An 18327-nucleotide genomic window follows, 5' to 3' on the forward strand; every position below is an offset into this window, starting at 1 on the left:
GGCAGTTCTGTGGGCACAAATGCCTTGTTGATGAGGCCAGAGGTCAGAGGAGAATGGCCAGACTGGTTCCAGCTGATAGAAAGGCGACAGTAACTCAAATAAGCACTCGCTACAACCGAGCTCTGCAGAAGAGCATCTCTGAACACACAACACGTCCAACCTTGAGGCGGATGGGCTACAGCAGCAGAAGACCACCAGAGGATTCAACTAGGGATTTCTAAACCTTTTGATAGCTTAACCCTCTTTATCTATAATATTAATATGAATTATGCCTTTAATGACCCCCTCTCTATAGTTGGGTAATTGTCACATGACAGAGATGAACAAATTAACTATTAACATAATTTAAGTTTTTTTTTTTTTTACTTCACATGTTCTGATTTGTTTTGCTTTTCATTAACTCATAATGAAACTCGTGACATTCAATATAAAATCTGCTGCTGATACGGGTGCCGTGTCTGATTTAAAATTGCGTCAAATTTAAGTTAAAACACTGTTTCAAATATTCTACCAGTGACAAAAAAGGTTTAAGTAAATATTTACTGAAATGTTTTAATTAAAATTCTTGATGAATAAGGTGAATATCTTAATCCCAAAACAATGACGTGTGACAGGGTTAAGTGTGGAGTTTTTAAAATCAAATGACCTCTGCTCCTTGTGTGGTTTAAAATAGAAACCACATGGCAGCAATTAAACACGATTTTTTATTGTTTGGAAAAAACAAAAAAAAAAACAATCATATTCCTTCTTAGTTTTACGTTATGGGGTGAATTAAGCTTGAACGTATAATACATTAAATACATTAAAATATATCTTGCCTTATATCTGTGCTGTTAAAAAGAGCTGAATGATGCTTTCTGTCTGTGATGGCATAAGAGTGGAGTCTAAATTGCTATAGGAGATTTGCTTGCGTGATGGGATTGAGTTTATATTGAGGGACATAACTTTGTAGCCTGTTTCTTTATTTAAAAAATCTTATTTTTATTCTATTTTTATTTATCAAAAGAAAATAGCACTAATAAATAGTTGTTATTCTAAAAAAAATAGAGACTGTGTGCATTTTATTATTATTTTTTCTACATGCAATTTCAAAGAAGTGCCTCGGGGACATGACAGATAGCTTGGTTTGTGACAAAAATATTATGTATTTTTTATGCTAAAAATGCTTTTAAATGCAAATAGTTTTTTGATTCATTATAATGTTCAAAGTATCAATGAAAAATGCTCTTAAAACAACCACCACTTCAAAAAATATGGGGGACTGAAATATTACCGAATGCCTGGAAAGACCCTTCTATTATTTCTCATCAATGAGAATGACAACTTTACCTAACAGTATAACGTGTCATAACCACTGGCATTAAGAAAATGAGTAGAAAAAAAAAGTTTGACAGAAACAAAACTACGAACACACAAAGGCATTCGTTCCACCCAAAGATCAACCACGATGATGATAAAAAAACCACAAGTGTTAAATGTAACGCTTGCAACTATCACCGACTCGGTCCCAGTCATTCCCCTCGCTGGCCAGCAGAGGCCACCATCTTCGGACTTCTAACATTACGTCATCCCTTCACTCTGATTCCTGTGTGTGTGTGTGTGTGTGTGTGTGTGTGTGTGTGTGTGTGGGGGGGGGGGGGGGGGGGGTATTAGTAAGGAAATAACAAATACAAATGCTTCAGTTTACCAACAAACTAAGTACATAACTAAACAAATATATTGCAAACATGAAACATGAGCACTTAAGTCAACTTAAATCATACGAAAGCCACTTACATGGTCAAATACGCACACACAGGAAAACAAGGGAGATCAAATTCAGTCCTCTGCAGTTCAGCCATGTGCTGCCAGAAAGTAACAAACTGTGAGCACAGGTGCAGTTAATAAAGGCCTTGAGGCAGTCCTGATTGGCCAGAGGTTGAATGAGGAGATTGGAGTGTACCATCGGAGCAGGGGTGTGACACTGAGTTTGCTGTTTAAGAACAAAAACTTCAACAGCCGCCCCCAAATTTTTAATGCAAATTTGACAGTTTAAGGGGAATCAGGCAAGGCTGGGAGAGGAACCAGGCGGGCGATGGGCCTTGTGTAGATCCGATCCTTAACCTGAACAACAGCAATCCTATAACGGCCATCCTTGCTGGGATGGAGGTTAATTACCTTTCCTACTGGCCACTGAGATCGGGGAAGCTGGGGATCAAGAATAAGAACAACAGTGTTAGGTTGTAAGTTAGGCTTGTCAGTGCGCCACTTCTGTCTGGACTGAAGCGAGGGGAGGTAATTTCTGAGGAAATGAGCCCAAAAATGATCAGAAAGGATTTGACTATGATGCCCTTGACGGCGACTGCACAGTTCAGAGTCTGGGTATGTTACGAGAGGAAGGGAAGCATCGTGCCTCCCCATAAGAAGCAAATTAGGGGTCACAGGGTCAAGATCAGCAACATCAGATGACACATATCCTAAGGGGTTGGAGTTTAGAATGCCTTCGATTTCAATCATAACTGTGCGTAGTACCTCTCCACTGACCGTTTGAGCTCCTAGGGTGGTTTCCAGGGCAATTTTGATGGAGTGTATTTCACGTTCCCAAGTTCCACCAAAGTGGGGTGCATGTGGATGATTAAATTTGAAAGTAATTCTCTGTTTGGCCAGGGTTGCCTGAAGGTCATTGGTTAGGGAATGATAGGCTTCTAATAACTCTTTATTACCTCCAATAAAGTTGGTTCCTCTGTCTGAAAGCAGCTCCGCTGGTTTCCCTCTACGAGCAACAAAATGACTGAGTGCCATCAGGAAGGAGTCGGTGTTCATGTGACAGAGAAGATCAAGGTGTATACATCTAGTAGTCAGACATTTGAAAATGATTCCCCATCTTTTCTCAGCTCGTCTGTCAATTTTTACTGTGAAGGGCCCAAAGCAATCTACCCCAGTAGAGTAAAATGGAGGTTTGCAAAGGCGTAGACGGGCTGGAGGAAGATCAGCCATTCTGGGAATAGTAGGATGAGCACGGAACTGCTAGCATTTAGGGCACTTATGTTGGTGTTTACGGACCATCTCATGACCCCTTAAGATCCAGAACCTTCTCCTTAACTCAGCAAAAAGTCTTTCTGCTCCAGGATGGTGTAAGTGATCATCATAATCCTTAATTATGAGTTTTGTTATGGGATGTGCAGGATCCAGGACAATTGGGTGAATGGCATCAGGAAGTAGATCACTACTCTGACGTAGCCTTCCGCCTACTCGAATGAGTCCTAATGTAGGATCTAATTCAGGGGCAAGGGAGAGTAAACGGCTTGAAGATAGAAGGGGTTTTTGGTTTTGAAGGCAGGCCAAAGCGTCCTTAAATGATTCTATCTGGGCTCGTCTTAGGATGGCAGTCTCTGCATCATGGTAGTTTTCTGCTGATGGAGGATTTGCTGCCCCCTGAAGGGAGGTAGCTGTGTAGTTAAGGAGGTCTTGAAAAGTGGCAAATTGATTGGGGTCAGGGATAGAGGGGTATGGACAGAGATACTGCACCATAGAAACTGGACTTGCGCAGCTCTACAGGGTCACCAGGCTGATCTACATTGGGGTTAATGGGCCATAGTTCAAAGGGTTGAGACAGAAAGGCAGGTCCTTGATTCCACCGACGGGGCCTGACAAGATCAGTAAGCAGCTTTCCTTTAGTTAGGTCATCCGCTGGGTTACTTTGTGAATTCACATAATGCCACTCCTGGCCCTTAGTGAGTTCCTGGATCTCAGCTACCCTGGTTCCAACAAAGATCTTGTAGCGGCAAGAATCAGAGAGCAGCCAACAGAGAACGGTCAGAGTCAGTCCACAAAGTAGTCTTCCTGATATGAAGAGTGAGTTCTGTTTGTAGGAGATTAGTTAGCTGAGCTCCTATGAGAGCAGCACATAATTCAAGTCATGGAATGGATAGCTGTTTTTTGGGGGCAATGCGGGACCTTGCCATGAGGAAAGACACATTTACCTGCTGATCATCTTCTGTACGCATGTAAGCAACTGCACCGTAGGACTGCTCTGATGCATCACAGAAGATGTGAAGATCGTGGATAGCTGAGGTGGGGTCTACAGACCGTGTGAAGCAGCGAGGTAAAGTGATGGTGGAAAGGGCAGGTAATTCACCTTCCCATGAAAGCCAAGCTTCCAGGAGATTGAGGAATATTTGGATCATCCCAATCTCGTGTCTTTCCCCATAATTGCTGTACAATAATTTTGGCTCTTGTAGTATAAGGAAGGATATAGCCAAGAGGATCATATTGGCTAGCAAGAACTCTGTAAAGGTGACGCATGGTTGGGGGTAGTAGGTTCAATGGCTCTGTGCCTGTATCTGAGGATGTCTTTGTGGCAGTTCCAGAGAAGGCCTAATGTGGATTCTGAGGGATCAAGAGATGGATGGTGTGATAACCAGAGCTCCGTTTGTTCTGACCTGGATTCAGGAGGTAGATCATTGATGACTTGAGGATCATTACTGGCCCATTTTCTGATTTCAAAGCCACCAGAGGAGAGGATAGTGCGTAGGTTCTGAAGGAGATCTTTGGCTTCCTCTGGGGTGGGTAGACTTTGCAGGCAGTTATCCACATAAAAGCAATAGTGTATGGAATGGCTAATGCACTCAGTTGCCACACAGATGCCTGTGCATTTTCGATGATCTTTTGGAGGATGTAAATAGCACAGCAAGGGCTCGAGGTCGTGCCAAAGGGGAGAACTTGCCCATCATAGACAGTTGGAGGTGCTTTACAGTCCAGGTCACGCCAGAGGAATCGCAAAAGAGGTTTATCCTGAGGTAATAGGCATACCTGGTGGAACATTGATTTGATGTCTCCACTTATTGCCGTTTTATACTGCCTGAAACGAAGTAGAACTCCAAGGAGGGAAGGCCCAAGGATGGCGCCAGGAAGTAACTGTGAATTCAGACACTGATTTCGGTAGGGAAAGGAACAATCAAATACAATGCGCTCTTTACCATTGTGATTCACAAGGTGGTGGGGTATGTACTAGGGCTCAGGGGCATTCTCCACTTCAGAGGAGGGCAACTTCTTGACACACCCAACATCAATTAGGTTTTGGATCTCTCTGGTATACGTCTCTGCTTGTTGTGGGTTTTGAAGGAGCCGCCTTTCACAGCTACGAAGATGGGCCATAACTGCCTCCTTGGGGGCCTTTAAAAGGGGCCAGGGTTCTACACGGAGAAGAGGTGCTGCATATCGTAGTATGCCATCAATAGGTGTTCGAATAGTTTGGGTGTCAAGTTGATGCATTGCCATTTGATCCTGCTTGGATCTAATCAACAGTTTAGTGCTTCTCTGAGGTAGTGCATCCAGCTGCCACAGCTTTTGTACATTGTGGTAGATGTCATCAGGTGGGCATTTAAGAGAGATATAGTGAAAGCTAGTCAAGGGGGAATTAGGAAGATCTCTGGCAGGACCCTGCAGTGTCCAGCCAAGCCGGGTCTTGATCGCTACAGGGGCTCCAGGAGGTCCTAATTTCACTGGTTGCATGGGGGTAATCAGGCGTGTTTGATCAGCTCCTAAGAGGAGAAGGGGTCTGACTTTATTAAGTTGTTTGAGGGGAAGCTGACGAAGGTGAGGGTAGCGTCGCTGCAGAGCTTTTACAGGATGAGAATGAGACAAAGCTAACTGGTTGGCAGTAAAAACTTGACTGATGATATAGGACTTATCTGGATGCGCTTTAGGAATTAGAGTGAAGGATACCTCAGCTCCATTAAGGGTCTGAACATCTTGTGTCACGGTTCTCAGCTTCAGGCTCTCAGGTTTTTCTTTTAACTGAAGTGCTTGGGCAGCAGGGTGCAAAAGGATTGTTCTTTCAGACCCATCATCCAATAAGGCATAAGTGTCTAAGGACTTGTTTCCATTTTGCAGGGTCACTTCAACTACCTTCAGTAGGACTTTATTGCAATCACTAGGATGATCAAGATAAAGATTCTGCACTTGCCTCTGGTTAATGGTGCATAGGATCTGTAAGTGTTTCCCATTACACTGGCTGCAGCGTCCCTTCAGGTCACATTGGGTTGCATAGTGCTCTCGTGCACATCGCCAACAAAGCTGTTTCTTAATCCAGTTAATTCTCTGGTCTTTGGTAAGGTAGAGGAAATCATCACATTTGCTAACATGATGCTCAGCCGAATTACAAAAGGCACATACTGGACAGCGTTCAGATGAAGTGTTAGGAGGAGGCTGACTGACTCTAATTGGCGCAACTTGGGTTTTAGAGGATGTCACATGTGAGAGGGTTTTGGAACCATGCAGTACAGTGGTATTTCTCAGGGGATGAGGAAAGGGAGGCTTCTGGCGGACAGGCTGAGGCGTTCTTTCCCTTCTGGGCTGACAACGGGCTTCTTGTTGCAACCAGGTGGAAAACTCCAGGAGGTTATAGGAAAGGGGGCCTGATCTTTTCAAACTCATGCTTCTTTTGAACTGGCAAAACTGCTCATGAGGAAGCTTCTCTAGAAGCTGCTCAACATGTGAACCACAAGTAAGTTCAGCTAGACCTTCAGAGCCCATAGACTGAAGGAGGCCAACTAGTGCCTGAACTCTAAGTGAAAATTAGTCTAAGCCTCTACCATCTCCTATGCGAATAGCAGGCATCTCCATTATAGCTCTGAGCTCCTTCAAAGCAAGTTGTCTAGGTTGACCATAACACTCATCTAGGGCCCGTATAGCTCGAGTATAAGGATCTGGGGCATAAACATAAGCCAATGCAAGTCTTCTCGCCTGGTCCACCTTCAAATGATCCAATAAGATGTGATATTTATACTTCTGACTCTCCTGGATCCAACAAATTGGATAGGGCTATCTTCAACATCAAATACTGACTCTCATCTTCTCTAGTGAGATCAGGGAAAGTAGGACCTTCTACCCTTCTATAGTTTGACAGTGGGGCAACTGGAGGAACTTGCTGACTTATAGGGGGTGCAAATGTCAGATGGTGAGGCTGCACATTACTTGTTGGCTGAGGAGAGTAAAATGTAGCACCAGGCAGTGGTTGACTTGGCAGTGTAGGGGCTGGGTACATCGAGTTATACAAGGCTGATCCTTGATATGTAGCAGGAAACTGACCATGACAAATGATGTGTGAGCTGCAAGGGCTGTGGCACAGATTGGTTAAGGGCCCGGCTTACGGGTGGTGGAGAAGAATACTGTTGTATTTGATAAGGAGGGTTACCTGTAGTCTGACAGGCCTGTTGTATTACCACTGGGAGAGGATTCTGGGGTGCAGCAGGCAATTCAATATGACCAGGAGGATGTGTATACTGCCACGACTGCAACCTGGATGAGGTAGGAGGTGCATGGCTTGGGGGGAATTGAAGCTGTTGCAGAGGTGGAAGGGTACTAGTTTGAAGCATGCACTGCTGTATTAATCTACCCTGATTTCTAACTTCCTGTATTAACTGCTGTAACAGGGTGGTCTGAGCATCAGCAACAGGAGCCGTTGGGGAAGCAAAGGGTTGTTCAGCATCAGGGGTTTGTGCTCCCTCAGATAAGTTGAGTGAGTGAGAGTGTGGAGCATCCTCCTGATTGTCCTCCACAGGCTGGTCTGGCTCCTCTGAACCATCCTCAGATTCCTCTTTCCTCCAAGGTTGATAGTGAGGGCCAGTGCCAGGCATATCCGTTGAATTAAGAGGTAGAGGTTGCCGGGTTTCTGCTGTAGAGCGTGGCTGCTGATGATATTGCAGGATGAAATCATCATAACGAGCAGGGAGCTGAATCTGGCGGCGTGGGCGCTCATGCTGAGACAATGAGGGCAGGGAGTGACTAGACATATCCACTGATCATCAATGAGCTCCGGCTCGAAGGACCATGAAAAGGAGGTTGTGAGGTAACTTGTTTAGGTAGCTAGCTTGAAGCCAGTGGTGCTGTCGGTAAGAACAGAGGTCCAGTCTAGTCACTCCATTTAGTTGCGTTTATTAACAATGACAAGCATTTGTACTTAGGATGAAAGGTATGTATGTGTGTGTGTGTGTGTGTGTGTGTGTGTGGGGGGGGGGGGGTATCAGTAAGGAAATAACAAATACAAATGCTTCAGTTTACCAACAAACTAAGTACATAACTAAACAAATATATTGCAAACATGAAACATGAACACTTAAGTCAACTTAAATCATACGAAAGCCACTTACATGGTCAAATACGCACACACAGGAAAACAAGGGAGATCAAATTCAGTCCTCTGCAGTTCAGCCATGTGCTGCCAGAAAGTAACAAACTGTGAGCACAGGTGCAGTTAATAAAGGCCTTGAGGCAGTCCTGATTGGCCAGAGGTTGAATGAGGAGATAGGAGTGTACCATCGGAGCAGGGGTGTGACACTGAGTTTGCTGTTTAAGAACAAAAACTTCTCAACACTGAGTCTTTCATAATACAAACACTGATTTACTGTCTCTCTCCTCCTCTCCCTGTATTTTCTCTACTCTTCTCGTGATGAAGACTTGAGTATAAACCTAAAAGTATCCGAAATCACACACACTATACTTCTTCTCTCCCGTCTCTTTCCTCTTCTGGGCCTCTGTCTCTCTCTCTCTCCCTCTCTCTCATTTTCTGTCTGTCTCTCACACGATGAATCCAGTCCGCGCTGCGCTGCTGTTAGCCTCCTCTGCCTGGGTAATGCTAGCTTCTCATCATTTAAAGTTACCATAACGTCTTCTTCTGTACCCTCATTCTCCATGGGTCTGTTTAAAGATGGTGTGTATGGAAAATGCCTCAATAAAGATGCCTCCTCTCCTCTTTCTCTCGCGTTTGCTAAATCCACTTGTCCACTCATTTTTGATCTATGACAGATATAACGTTACACTACAGTCCGCTCAGTTAAGTGCGGGTTATTACAAAACTGCATTACAGCATTCTGTTTAGTTAAAGAAAAAAAGGCAGTTTGAATATAATAATAATATTAATATGTGATCGCGATTTTTTTGCTCAGAGGAAATACAGTTGTCTGAGCAATATAGTTTTTGCAGAGAGGGAGGCACCTAAAATAAGGCTAAACATTATTAAATACCCACGAGACACTTGTGACTTTATATCACATTTGCATTATTTAAAAAAAATGTTTCTTTCCTGTTAAAAATAAATATATTTCCAATCTGATATGTAATGGGGAGAAAAAAAAGTACCACGAGTTCAGCAGATGGTGGATTCGAACAGAGTTTATGAGTAATCGCGTCAAAAGATGATGCTGGGCGCCTTACAAGGTGCACCAGTGCGGCTATAATATTTCACCGCTCTTTACTCATCTTGTCTCTATCAATCAGACATCGATGGGCGTAAACCCTGAATAGCTTATTCCAACTAGATGCGCTATTTGCAATTAGCCAAAAAAGACACTCCGAAATTGTCTTTTTTTGTCCCCCCGCAGGGGCCCCTAGTGCGCACGGGCCCCTGGTCCTGTGCCCATAAGGCCCATTGGTTAATCCGGCCCTGACTTGCAATGACAGTTGTTGAGCGTTTTCCTGCATTCGTAAATTTTCAATCTAGTAGTCAACACTCAATATTGGCAAACCCCATAATTTGACAACAATTAAGTAAATATTTTAATATGAATAACACGGTGAGTTCGGTGCTACAAAGAGCCCAACTGTTACATTACGAAAAATAAAATGATGGTTTGCGTTCCAACAGAAATGAATTACTACAAAAATAAATATTCGTTTTGCACTGTTGATATTATTGTACATCCATGTCGATTTTAATTTAATCAATCTCTGCCGTAGATTAAATAAAAAATGTGTACAAATAGCAATATTTAATATGCAAAACAGGAGTTTACATAATAAATCTCTATCAGTCTGTGAGTGGGTATTATTCCAAATCATACATATTAAGGATCATACAAATGCTTTTTATTATTATTAATTTATTACAGAAAAAAGTGACTGTTTTTGAATGGTGACTGATAATACTGTCATTTATTGAAATATAATTCACAAGACTGACAGGCTTCGGAATAGGTAGTATTACTTTTATAAACATCTATCATGAAACTGTGGTCAAAGCCACAGCAAAAACACTGCAGGACTGGAGGAAGACTTAAAAAGGAAAGAGCATAAAACTCATTCTGTTTGATTTATTTATTTATTATTATTTTAATCCATTTTGTTCATTTTCATGTTTCTGAATTTAATTTGTCATATTTTGTGTATAATAGGTTTTTTTATCTTCCATTTTAACAATACTTAATTACTATTAATTATAATTCATTGTCAATCATAATAATTATACAAATTATGAGAACATGACACATTATCACAGCACCATTGCTGTACTTCCAGGAAAATGTAAAATGCAGATTATGTTCATTTGCAGAGGGCTTAAATATAGAATAATCCCACATTGATGTTCTTTATTTTACAGCAAGCTTGAAACTAATTCACCCCCAAACAGCATTAGCAGAATAGAGACTGTCTCTAATTAAGCAAACACGGTAAAAGCCTAGTTATTCGTGATATTTAAATGGAAATATACTATTAACAATGAGAGTGTTGATTATTCATTGTGAGATCTCTTTAAATGTGATTTCAATTTATAGTGTCGGGTGCTTGGCTGCCACGTCATAATTAATGATGTAATGCTTTGAACTCCAGATAGAAATCCCCAGTGGTGTAATGTGACTCTCGTTTTCACCAACGGCTGTTTCACACTGCAGCAGAGTCAAGCTGGGACACTTTTTGCAATTTCGACTTCACCTCTCTATTTTAATGCCTATCTACACTGTAGAAAAACCCTAATTTTACAGCAAAATCTCTAAATTTTTTTACAGTATTTTTTTGTTATTTCACATTATATTCAAAACTTAGTAAAATGACAAACAATCTCTCTAAATTAACAGTTTGACTTTCATTTTTACTTAACTATTAAAGACAAATTACTGGCATTTGTGTTTTTTTAAAATTACATTATTATTTTACAGTTTTTTTCTGTTATTTGAAATTATATTGAGAAGTTTATAAGTAATGATACATTATTCAATCAATCAGAGCAATTTGTCTGTTTTATACAATAAAATTGGCATATTATTTACAATGTTTTTTCATGTTTTTTTAAGTACATTTAAAATTATGCAAATTCAATTAATAAATTGTAATTTCTTGCTCTGTAAAAAAAATTAAAATAAAAAAAGATCGTAAAAAAGGTCAAATTACTGGCATTTATGGCTGCAAAACAAAAAACATAAAATTACGCTAAAAAATTCTGTTGAAATAAAGTGCAAAAAAGAAAATAAATCCACAGATATTTTCAATAAAAATGTTTACAGATAAACACTGTTATTTTACAGACTTTTCCTACATTACGATCAAATCCATTTAATAAAGTTACACAATATGAGCGCTCACATGCACCTGTTCTAGATTGCGCTGATTGCATGAGCACACAACATAGTCGGAGGATCGTTATGAACTGATTACATGGACTTTAATAGCAGCACAGACGCACGCACCTATTGCTTAGTCTTGTTTTACTGTGACTGTGAACATTATGACGCGGTTCTCTTCCTTTGCGTTGCTTTGTTTGTTAATTGTTAACGTTGTTTGCTGCCAGGTTTGATTATTTGCTTGTTATTTGACCATGACTCTGGATTCCCTGCATTCATCTGTTTGCAGATCGCCTGTGTTGACTGTTGTTTGCCTGACCATCTCTGTGTAATAAACCTGCATTTGGATCTGCACTTCTTCGTCAGCGTCCCTTTCACATTACAGCTCGATTTCATTTAAGATTTGGAACTGAATCATGTCATATAATTTAAACCTGTACATGTTTTACATCAATACTGTTAAATAAAATGTAACTGTAATGTTATAGTTGTGAGATTTGTAATCAGTTGTATCTCGTTTGTTGTTTTTCCAGTATTTTTTTGGTCCAAAATAAAACTGCTAAATAACGACTTTGAGCATGTCTTGGCATGTTATTAAAGGTGTTTAATCGTAATGATTTAGGGAAAATTCTTTTAAATTACACTGTTTTCTCTTGAACTTTAAGTGCAGTTACTTTATTTATGGTGTTCGATCATAATAATCTAGGAAATGTCTGTAAAATAACAGCGTTTCTCTGTAAAACTTTTATTGTGTAACTTTATTAAATGGATTTTACCGTAATAATCTAGAAAACGTTTTAAAAATAACAGTTTTCTATAAACCTTTTAATGAAAATATCTGCAGATTTCTCATTTTTTGCACTTTATTTCAACAACGAAATTTTACCGTAATTTTATGGTTTTTGGCAGCCGTGACTGCAGTCATTTCACCACCAAGAGAGAGACTTGGTAAGGGTGTGTGTGTGTGAGTGTGTGTTATTGGATGAAGTATGTTTTTAAGTTTGGTCTCTTTCTACCTAAACTTGGTATCTAAACAAATAAGCTTAGAGAAAAAAAAAATCTGAAGTTATGAAAATATGTCTATAAAAATAACTTAAAATAATTAGTTGACCTAAATGTCAGATGTTCAATAATCAAGTTAAGAAATACAAATTCAAAACATTTCTAATTAGGGCTGGGTATCGAGTTCGATACTTTAAGCCAGGGGCGGACTGGGACAAAAATTCAGCCCTGGCACTGTTGCCACATCAGCCCACATTACCACACCGACACAGCCCCGGACACGCACATTTACTATTTATTTTGGTGTAAAGATGGTGAAATAATATGACATTTTTGCCAGATTTTGATTATGTCCGGGTAACCTTGGATTGGGTCGGCCCATATTGAAACCAGGCGGCAGTTGCTGATTGGGCCAAATGCTTAACATTTATTATTATTATTATTATTATTTTTATTATCATCATCATAATATTACATCTAGCAAGAGATAAAAGCTGTCTGCACTTAAAAACAATACATATTAAGAAAAAAAAACTGACCGGCCCACATTTAAAAATTGGTCCGGCCCTTCTGGCATTTGCCGGAATTGCCAGATGGCCAGTCCGCCCCTGCTTTAAGCACCGACCGAATCGTCTCAATACTATCGAGTATCGAAAAAATTATTTTCGTTCGGTACCAAATTTCGATACCCAAGGGTTTAATCTTGTCAACGTGCCCGGATCAAATGCTGGAGAGGCAAGGCTCTTGAAAACCAAAAGTTTACGGTGGTTACGCCCACTTGCTCAGAGCTTGTCAAATGTGAGGCTGTAATGCGTACACTACACTTTAAAGCATTTTTGCATTGTTTGACTGCAAGAAGATAACGCCGGCGCAGTCATCATAACAACGTGCCCACCACAAGCGTCGTCCTCCGTGAATGATGAGGATTAAAGCACGATGGCAGGAGCCCAGAAAGGTACACAGACATAAGCGAAAGCTGACGGCCCTTTTCCACCTCCTCCGCCTCAAAATCATTTTAAACTTTTGCTTTTGTCGCTAATAACCAAGTGTGCCGCAAGCCTGCGTTTGAGTGAAGGTCTCGGCCGTTAGATCGCCCCCTGGGGGCTGGCTGCAGTACAAGTCATAAAGCCCGCCTCCTCCGTGTTAATGAAGGAGACTTGAGCCCAAATAAAAAAGTTAATTACACTTGCAATAAAATGTCCTGAAAGATGGTTCTGGTGGATTAAGGCACTGGTTATTGTGCTGAAATAGGTGCAGATCTTCATTTTTGTAAACAGTTTGTTTTTAGCAGTAATTTAATGCTGGGCGTGTCATCGTGATTGACAGCTGTGATTGACAGTTTCTCAAAGCAGCGCGTCTGAGCTTCAGCAGTAGACTGAAGTGTTATTATTCGATTTCTGTGTTATTTTACCATGACAAAATGAGTTCAGCAGTAAACTACAGTTTCTGACATACATGATCTGGTGGAACACTGTTTATTCGCTAAGGTCAGGGCTTTTTTCGGGCTTTATTAGTTTGCTGATACACGCCTAGCCACCCAGATAGCAAAACACAGTTCCGGCTAGATTCTCGCCTGCCGGAGACTTATCCCTTAGAGCTCAGACTGACTAACGTTACCTCTGCTGGACCTACTCTGGATGCCTGGACTCACTGCCCGATTCCAGCCCGAGTCAATCGAGCCAGATGCGGCGGCTGAGCGAGCCGGAGCTGCCGCATGCGAGCCAGAATCATCCCGCGACGCCGCGAGTAGGTTATGCGCTGCGGCCCGGAGCTGGCGTGATTGAATATATAAAACCCTCATATTTGTTAATGTTATTACATCCATTTGTGTTGATATGACAGCAAACGCATGCTGAGCAGTTCGGGGGGCGTGGTTGATTTTACATAAAGCGTTTGGTTGGAAGCTCGACTCTGCTCATTATCACGGCTCCTCCTCTGGCTCCATCAGACAGTCCTTCTGCGCATGTCAAGGCTCCAATTTCAGCAGTCTTTTGCGACAGTTTGTGCCCGTCAAGCAGGCGTTTTGCCCTCAAGGCGTTCAATGGGAAAAAGGGCTGTCGCGTCGTCCATATTTTTTACAGTCATTTCTAATAACACACGCACTGCGGGCGACACAGAGCAACTTTATTCTCTCTAACACAAGTGCGCACACACATCAGGATTCAGTGCCATACCATTACATAAACTGCGTGGGGGTAAATCAGGACTGAACCATTCACTGCTTATCCTACACTTCGCATATTTCGCAGTGGCTGTTGTGGCACAGATGTCAGAACTCGGCGAACAGATCCGCCACTTTTGATGCTCATAAACAATGATAAAGTCCTCTTGCTGCAGGAATTATGAGGTTGCTGAAGGTGCGAAGCTGTCGTGCAGTGAGGGGTTTGCGTCTTTAATAAACTACGACAGTTTGCGTTCACTGAACAGTTAATAAATCCATACGAGACGGCATGCACTAAATTCCAGGGGTTTCATTACCACGACGTAAAATGGGCGTGGCTCGGTCGGTGTTTGGGAAACTCCCCCTTAAAAACATACTGAGAGGTCACCGATCATGCGCAGCACAAGTTCTTTTTTAGCGCGGTCATTTCAAACAGGATGATTATGGATAAAGAACCTACCGCGGTGGATAACGAAGGAAAAAACAATAGTACAGGTTATTTTTTTTCTTGTTTTTATAATGTTATATTTTAAAGATTTCATTAGCAAAAACAGCTGACCTCGTTTTAATCCGTATTACTCCGTTTTACTGTCTCTGGGCTTTTGTAGTTCCATTTTAAACCAAATAATAATGGTTGTGGTAAGATTAACCGTGTTTTTGTAGTTTAAAATATGGTATTCAGTCATGTTTAAACAAATAAATAACACATTTTTTGTAATAAATCGTGGTTAGTTTTTCTTTCTCGATCTTAGTTAATTAACATAACTCATATTTATTTTCTATTTTTATTTTAAAGTCATCATACACAAAACAACTGAGATCAGGACAGGTATCTGATGTTACTGTATATAAAAGTGATCATACATGAAACACCTGGGATCAGGACAGGTATCTGATGTTAATATATATAATATAAAAGTGATCATACATGAAACACCTGGGATCAGGACAGGTATCTGATGTTAACTAATATAAAAGTGATCATACATGAAACACCTGAGATCAGGACAGGTATCTGATGTTACTGTATATAATATAAAAGTGATCATACATGAAACACCTGAGATCAGGACAGGTATCTGATGTTAACTAATATAAAAGTGATCATACATGAAACCCCTGGGATCAGGACAGGTATCTGATGTTAACTAATATAAAAGTGATCATACATGAAACACCTGAGATCAGGACAGGTAACTGATGTTAACTAATATAAAAGTGATCATACATGAAACACCTGAGATCAGGACAGGTAACTGATGTTAACTAATATAAAAGTGATCATACATGAAACACCTGGGATCAGGACAGGTATCTGATGTTAATGTATATAATATAAAAGTGATCATACATGAAACACCTGGGATCAGGACAGGTATCTGATGTTAACTAATATAAAAGTGATCATACATGAAACACCTGGGATCAGGACAGGTATCTGATGTTAATGTATATAATATAAAAGTGATCATACATGAAACACCTGGGATCAGGACAGGTATCTGATGTTACTGTATATAATATAAAAGTGATCATACATGAAACACCTGAGATCAGGACAGGTATCTGATGTTAATGTATATAATATAAAAGTGATCATACATGAAACACCTGGGATCAGGACAGGTATCTGATGTTACTGTATATAATATAAAAGTGATCATACATGAAACACCTGAGATCAGGACAGGTATCTGATGTTAACTAATATAAAAGTGATCATCCATGAAACACCTGGGATCAGGACAGGTATCTGATGTTAACTAATATAAAAGTGATCATACATGAAACCCCTGAGATCAGGACAGGTATCTGATGTTACTGTATATAAAAGTGATCATACATGAAACACCTGAGATCAGGACAGGTATCTGATGTTAACTAATATAAAAGTGATCATACATGAAACCCCTGGGATCAGGACAGGTATCTGATGTTAACTAATATAAAAGTGATCATACATGAAACACCTGAGATCAGGACAGGTATCTGATGTTACTGTATATAATATAAAAGTGATCATACATGAAACCCCTGAGATCAGGACAGGTATCTGATGTTACTGTATATAATATAAAAGTGATCATACATGAAACCCCTGAGATCAGGACAGGTATCTGATGTTACTGTATATAATATAAAAGTGATCATACATGAAACACCTGGGATCAGGACAGGTATCTGATGTTAACTAATATAAAAGTGATCATACATGAAACACCTGAGATCAGGACAGGTATCTGATGTTACTGTATATAATATAAAAGTGATCATACATGAAACACCTGGGATCAGGACAGGTATCTGATGTTAACTAATATAAAAGTGATCATACATGAAACACCTGAGATCAGGACAGGTATCTGATGTTACTGTATATAAAAGTGATCATACATGAAACACCTGGGATCAGGACCAACACGTTCTCACTCCCAACTCGTCATATACTGATGCTTGGTCAGGAACCCTCGGCGTAGGTTATTGACGCACAAGGTACCCCTTTAGCGTCACATTTAGACGTGCAGGGATTCCCTATAGAATATGTACCTGAGCCTGAGGCGTCATAGGGAGACGCTGGAGGCTCGTATAATTACCAATAGATGTCAACGCAAATTTTAAAACCTGATTTACGCCTATTATCGCAGTTTTCTTCTTTTAAAAATATGAAATTTTTATTTTGTTCATGAAAAGCGTCTGTAAACGGGGTCGAAACTACTGTATGAATAAACTTCGGCCCACGTGACATCCCTTCACGGTGAGTTTAACGCCGCTCTGCTATTGGTCAAACTGCATCAGCGCTGAGTTCTCAGATGAGTTCAACTGTCAACATTAAATAGTGTGTTAATGCTGCATAATGTATTTTTATTGGAGATTAGTTGGTGTTTATAAATATATTATCATTTACTTCAAATTTAATGAGTGAAATTATACTCGGTTGCCCAGTTTAGGGTAACTATGCCTAATAAAACTTTGATTCATTCATATTATTTATTTATTTTTTTTACTTTAAAAAATATTACATTTCAAGTACTAAGTTTAAAAAATGTTTTTGGCTGATCTTTTTCATTTTAAATTATTTATTGAAGTTCTGGTCAATGTATGTGGCGATCTATTTTTTACAGTCTATGCTCGCTATCCCAAGGTTCATTGCGATCCCAAGGTTCACTGCGGTTTTCCACAAGGTAAGTAAAAAGTAAACAAATAAAGACAATTTGTTGATTAAGCATGTACTGTAAACTAGCGACGTTATGTAATTACATCAAGTTCATTTATTAAAAAAATACTTTTTCTTCACATATAACGTTGGTCATCCATAGCTCAAAACAATAACGTTATATACATTTTAAGATGAGGAACAGTGTTACCAGATTGTTGTTTTCCACAATACAATTCGTGCAAAATCTATATATAATATGCAATTTTGTCTGAGTGTCATCTCTTATCATTGACATGCATAGTAGGAAATAAATGCTGTGTTTTGCTGACAGATCATTCAGGATGTTGATGCGTCATTATTGTAAACTTTGTAAAATGTTCATGACTGAATGAGGAGCACTGGTCGCTATAATGTGGACATTTTCACACCCCTAAACATGATGCAGCACAAAACGAAACGTGATTGGTTGGTTAAACTGTCAGTCAGAGATCATTGTGGACAGTCCTTGATTAATCAAAGTGGTCAGGGTTCCCAGAAGAGACAGATGGTGAACTTGAAGAAACGTATATGAGAGGAGAATGATCTGTGCAGTTCAGTTTTCTCACGAGCATTTTAATATAGTCTACTGCTTTATTCAGCACTGAACTCACTATACATAGAATACCAGGAGAGAAGTGGATATGCTGCAACTG

At 40.1% G+C, this 18327-nt stretch overlaps 1 protein-coding gene across 2 annotated transcripts in view; it reads right to left on the bottom strand.

Annotated features, from left to right (window-relative positions):
• The window catches only part of LOC147845344 (uncharacterized), a 41219-nt gene that overhangs the window by 19298 nt on the left and 3594 nt on the right, over nucleotides 1-18327 (bottom strand). Inside the window, exon 1 of one of the 2 annotated variants that reach the window (XM_087243884.1) lies at nucleotides 1777-1856. The exons of the other annotated variant lie outside the window; for it this stretch is intronic. The gene's annotated coding sequence lies outside the window, so the exon portion shown is untranslated. Of the gene's footprint in view, nucleotides 1-1776; nucleotides 1857-18327 lie in introns of those variants that run through there. 2 annotated transcript variants of the gene reach the window in all.

This window comes from Danio rerio, chromosome 3 (assembly GCF_052040795.2).
Source record: "Danio rerio strain M-AB ecotype USA chromosome 3, GRCz13ab, whole genome shotgun sequence".
NCBI lineage: Eukaryota > Metazoa > Chordata > Actinopteri > Cypriniformes > Danionidae > Danio > Danio rerio.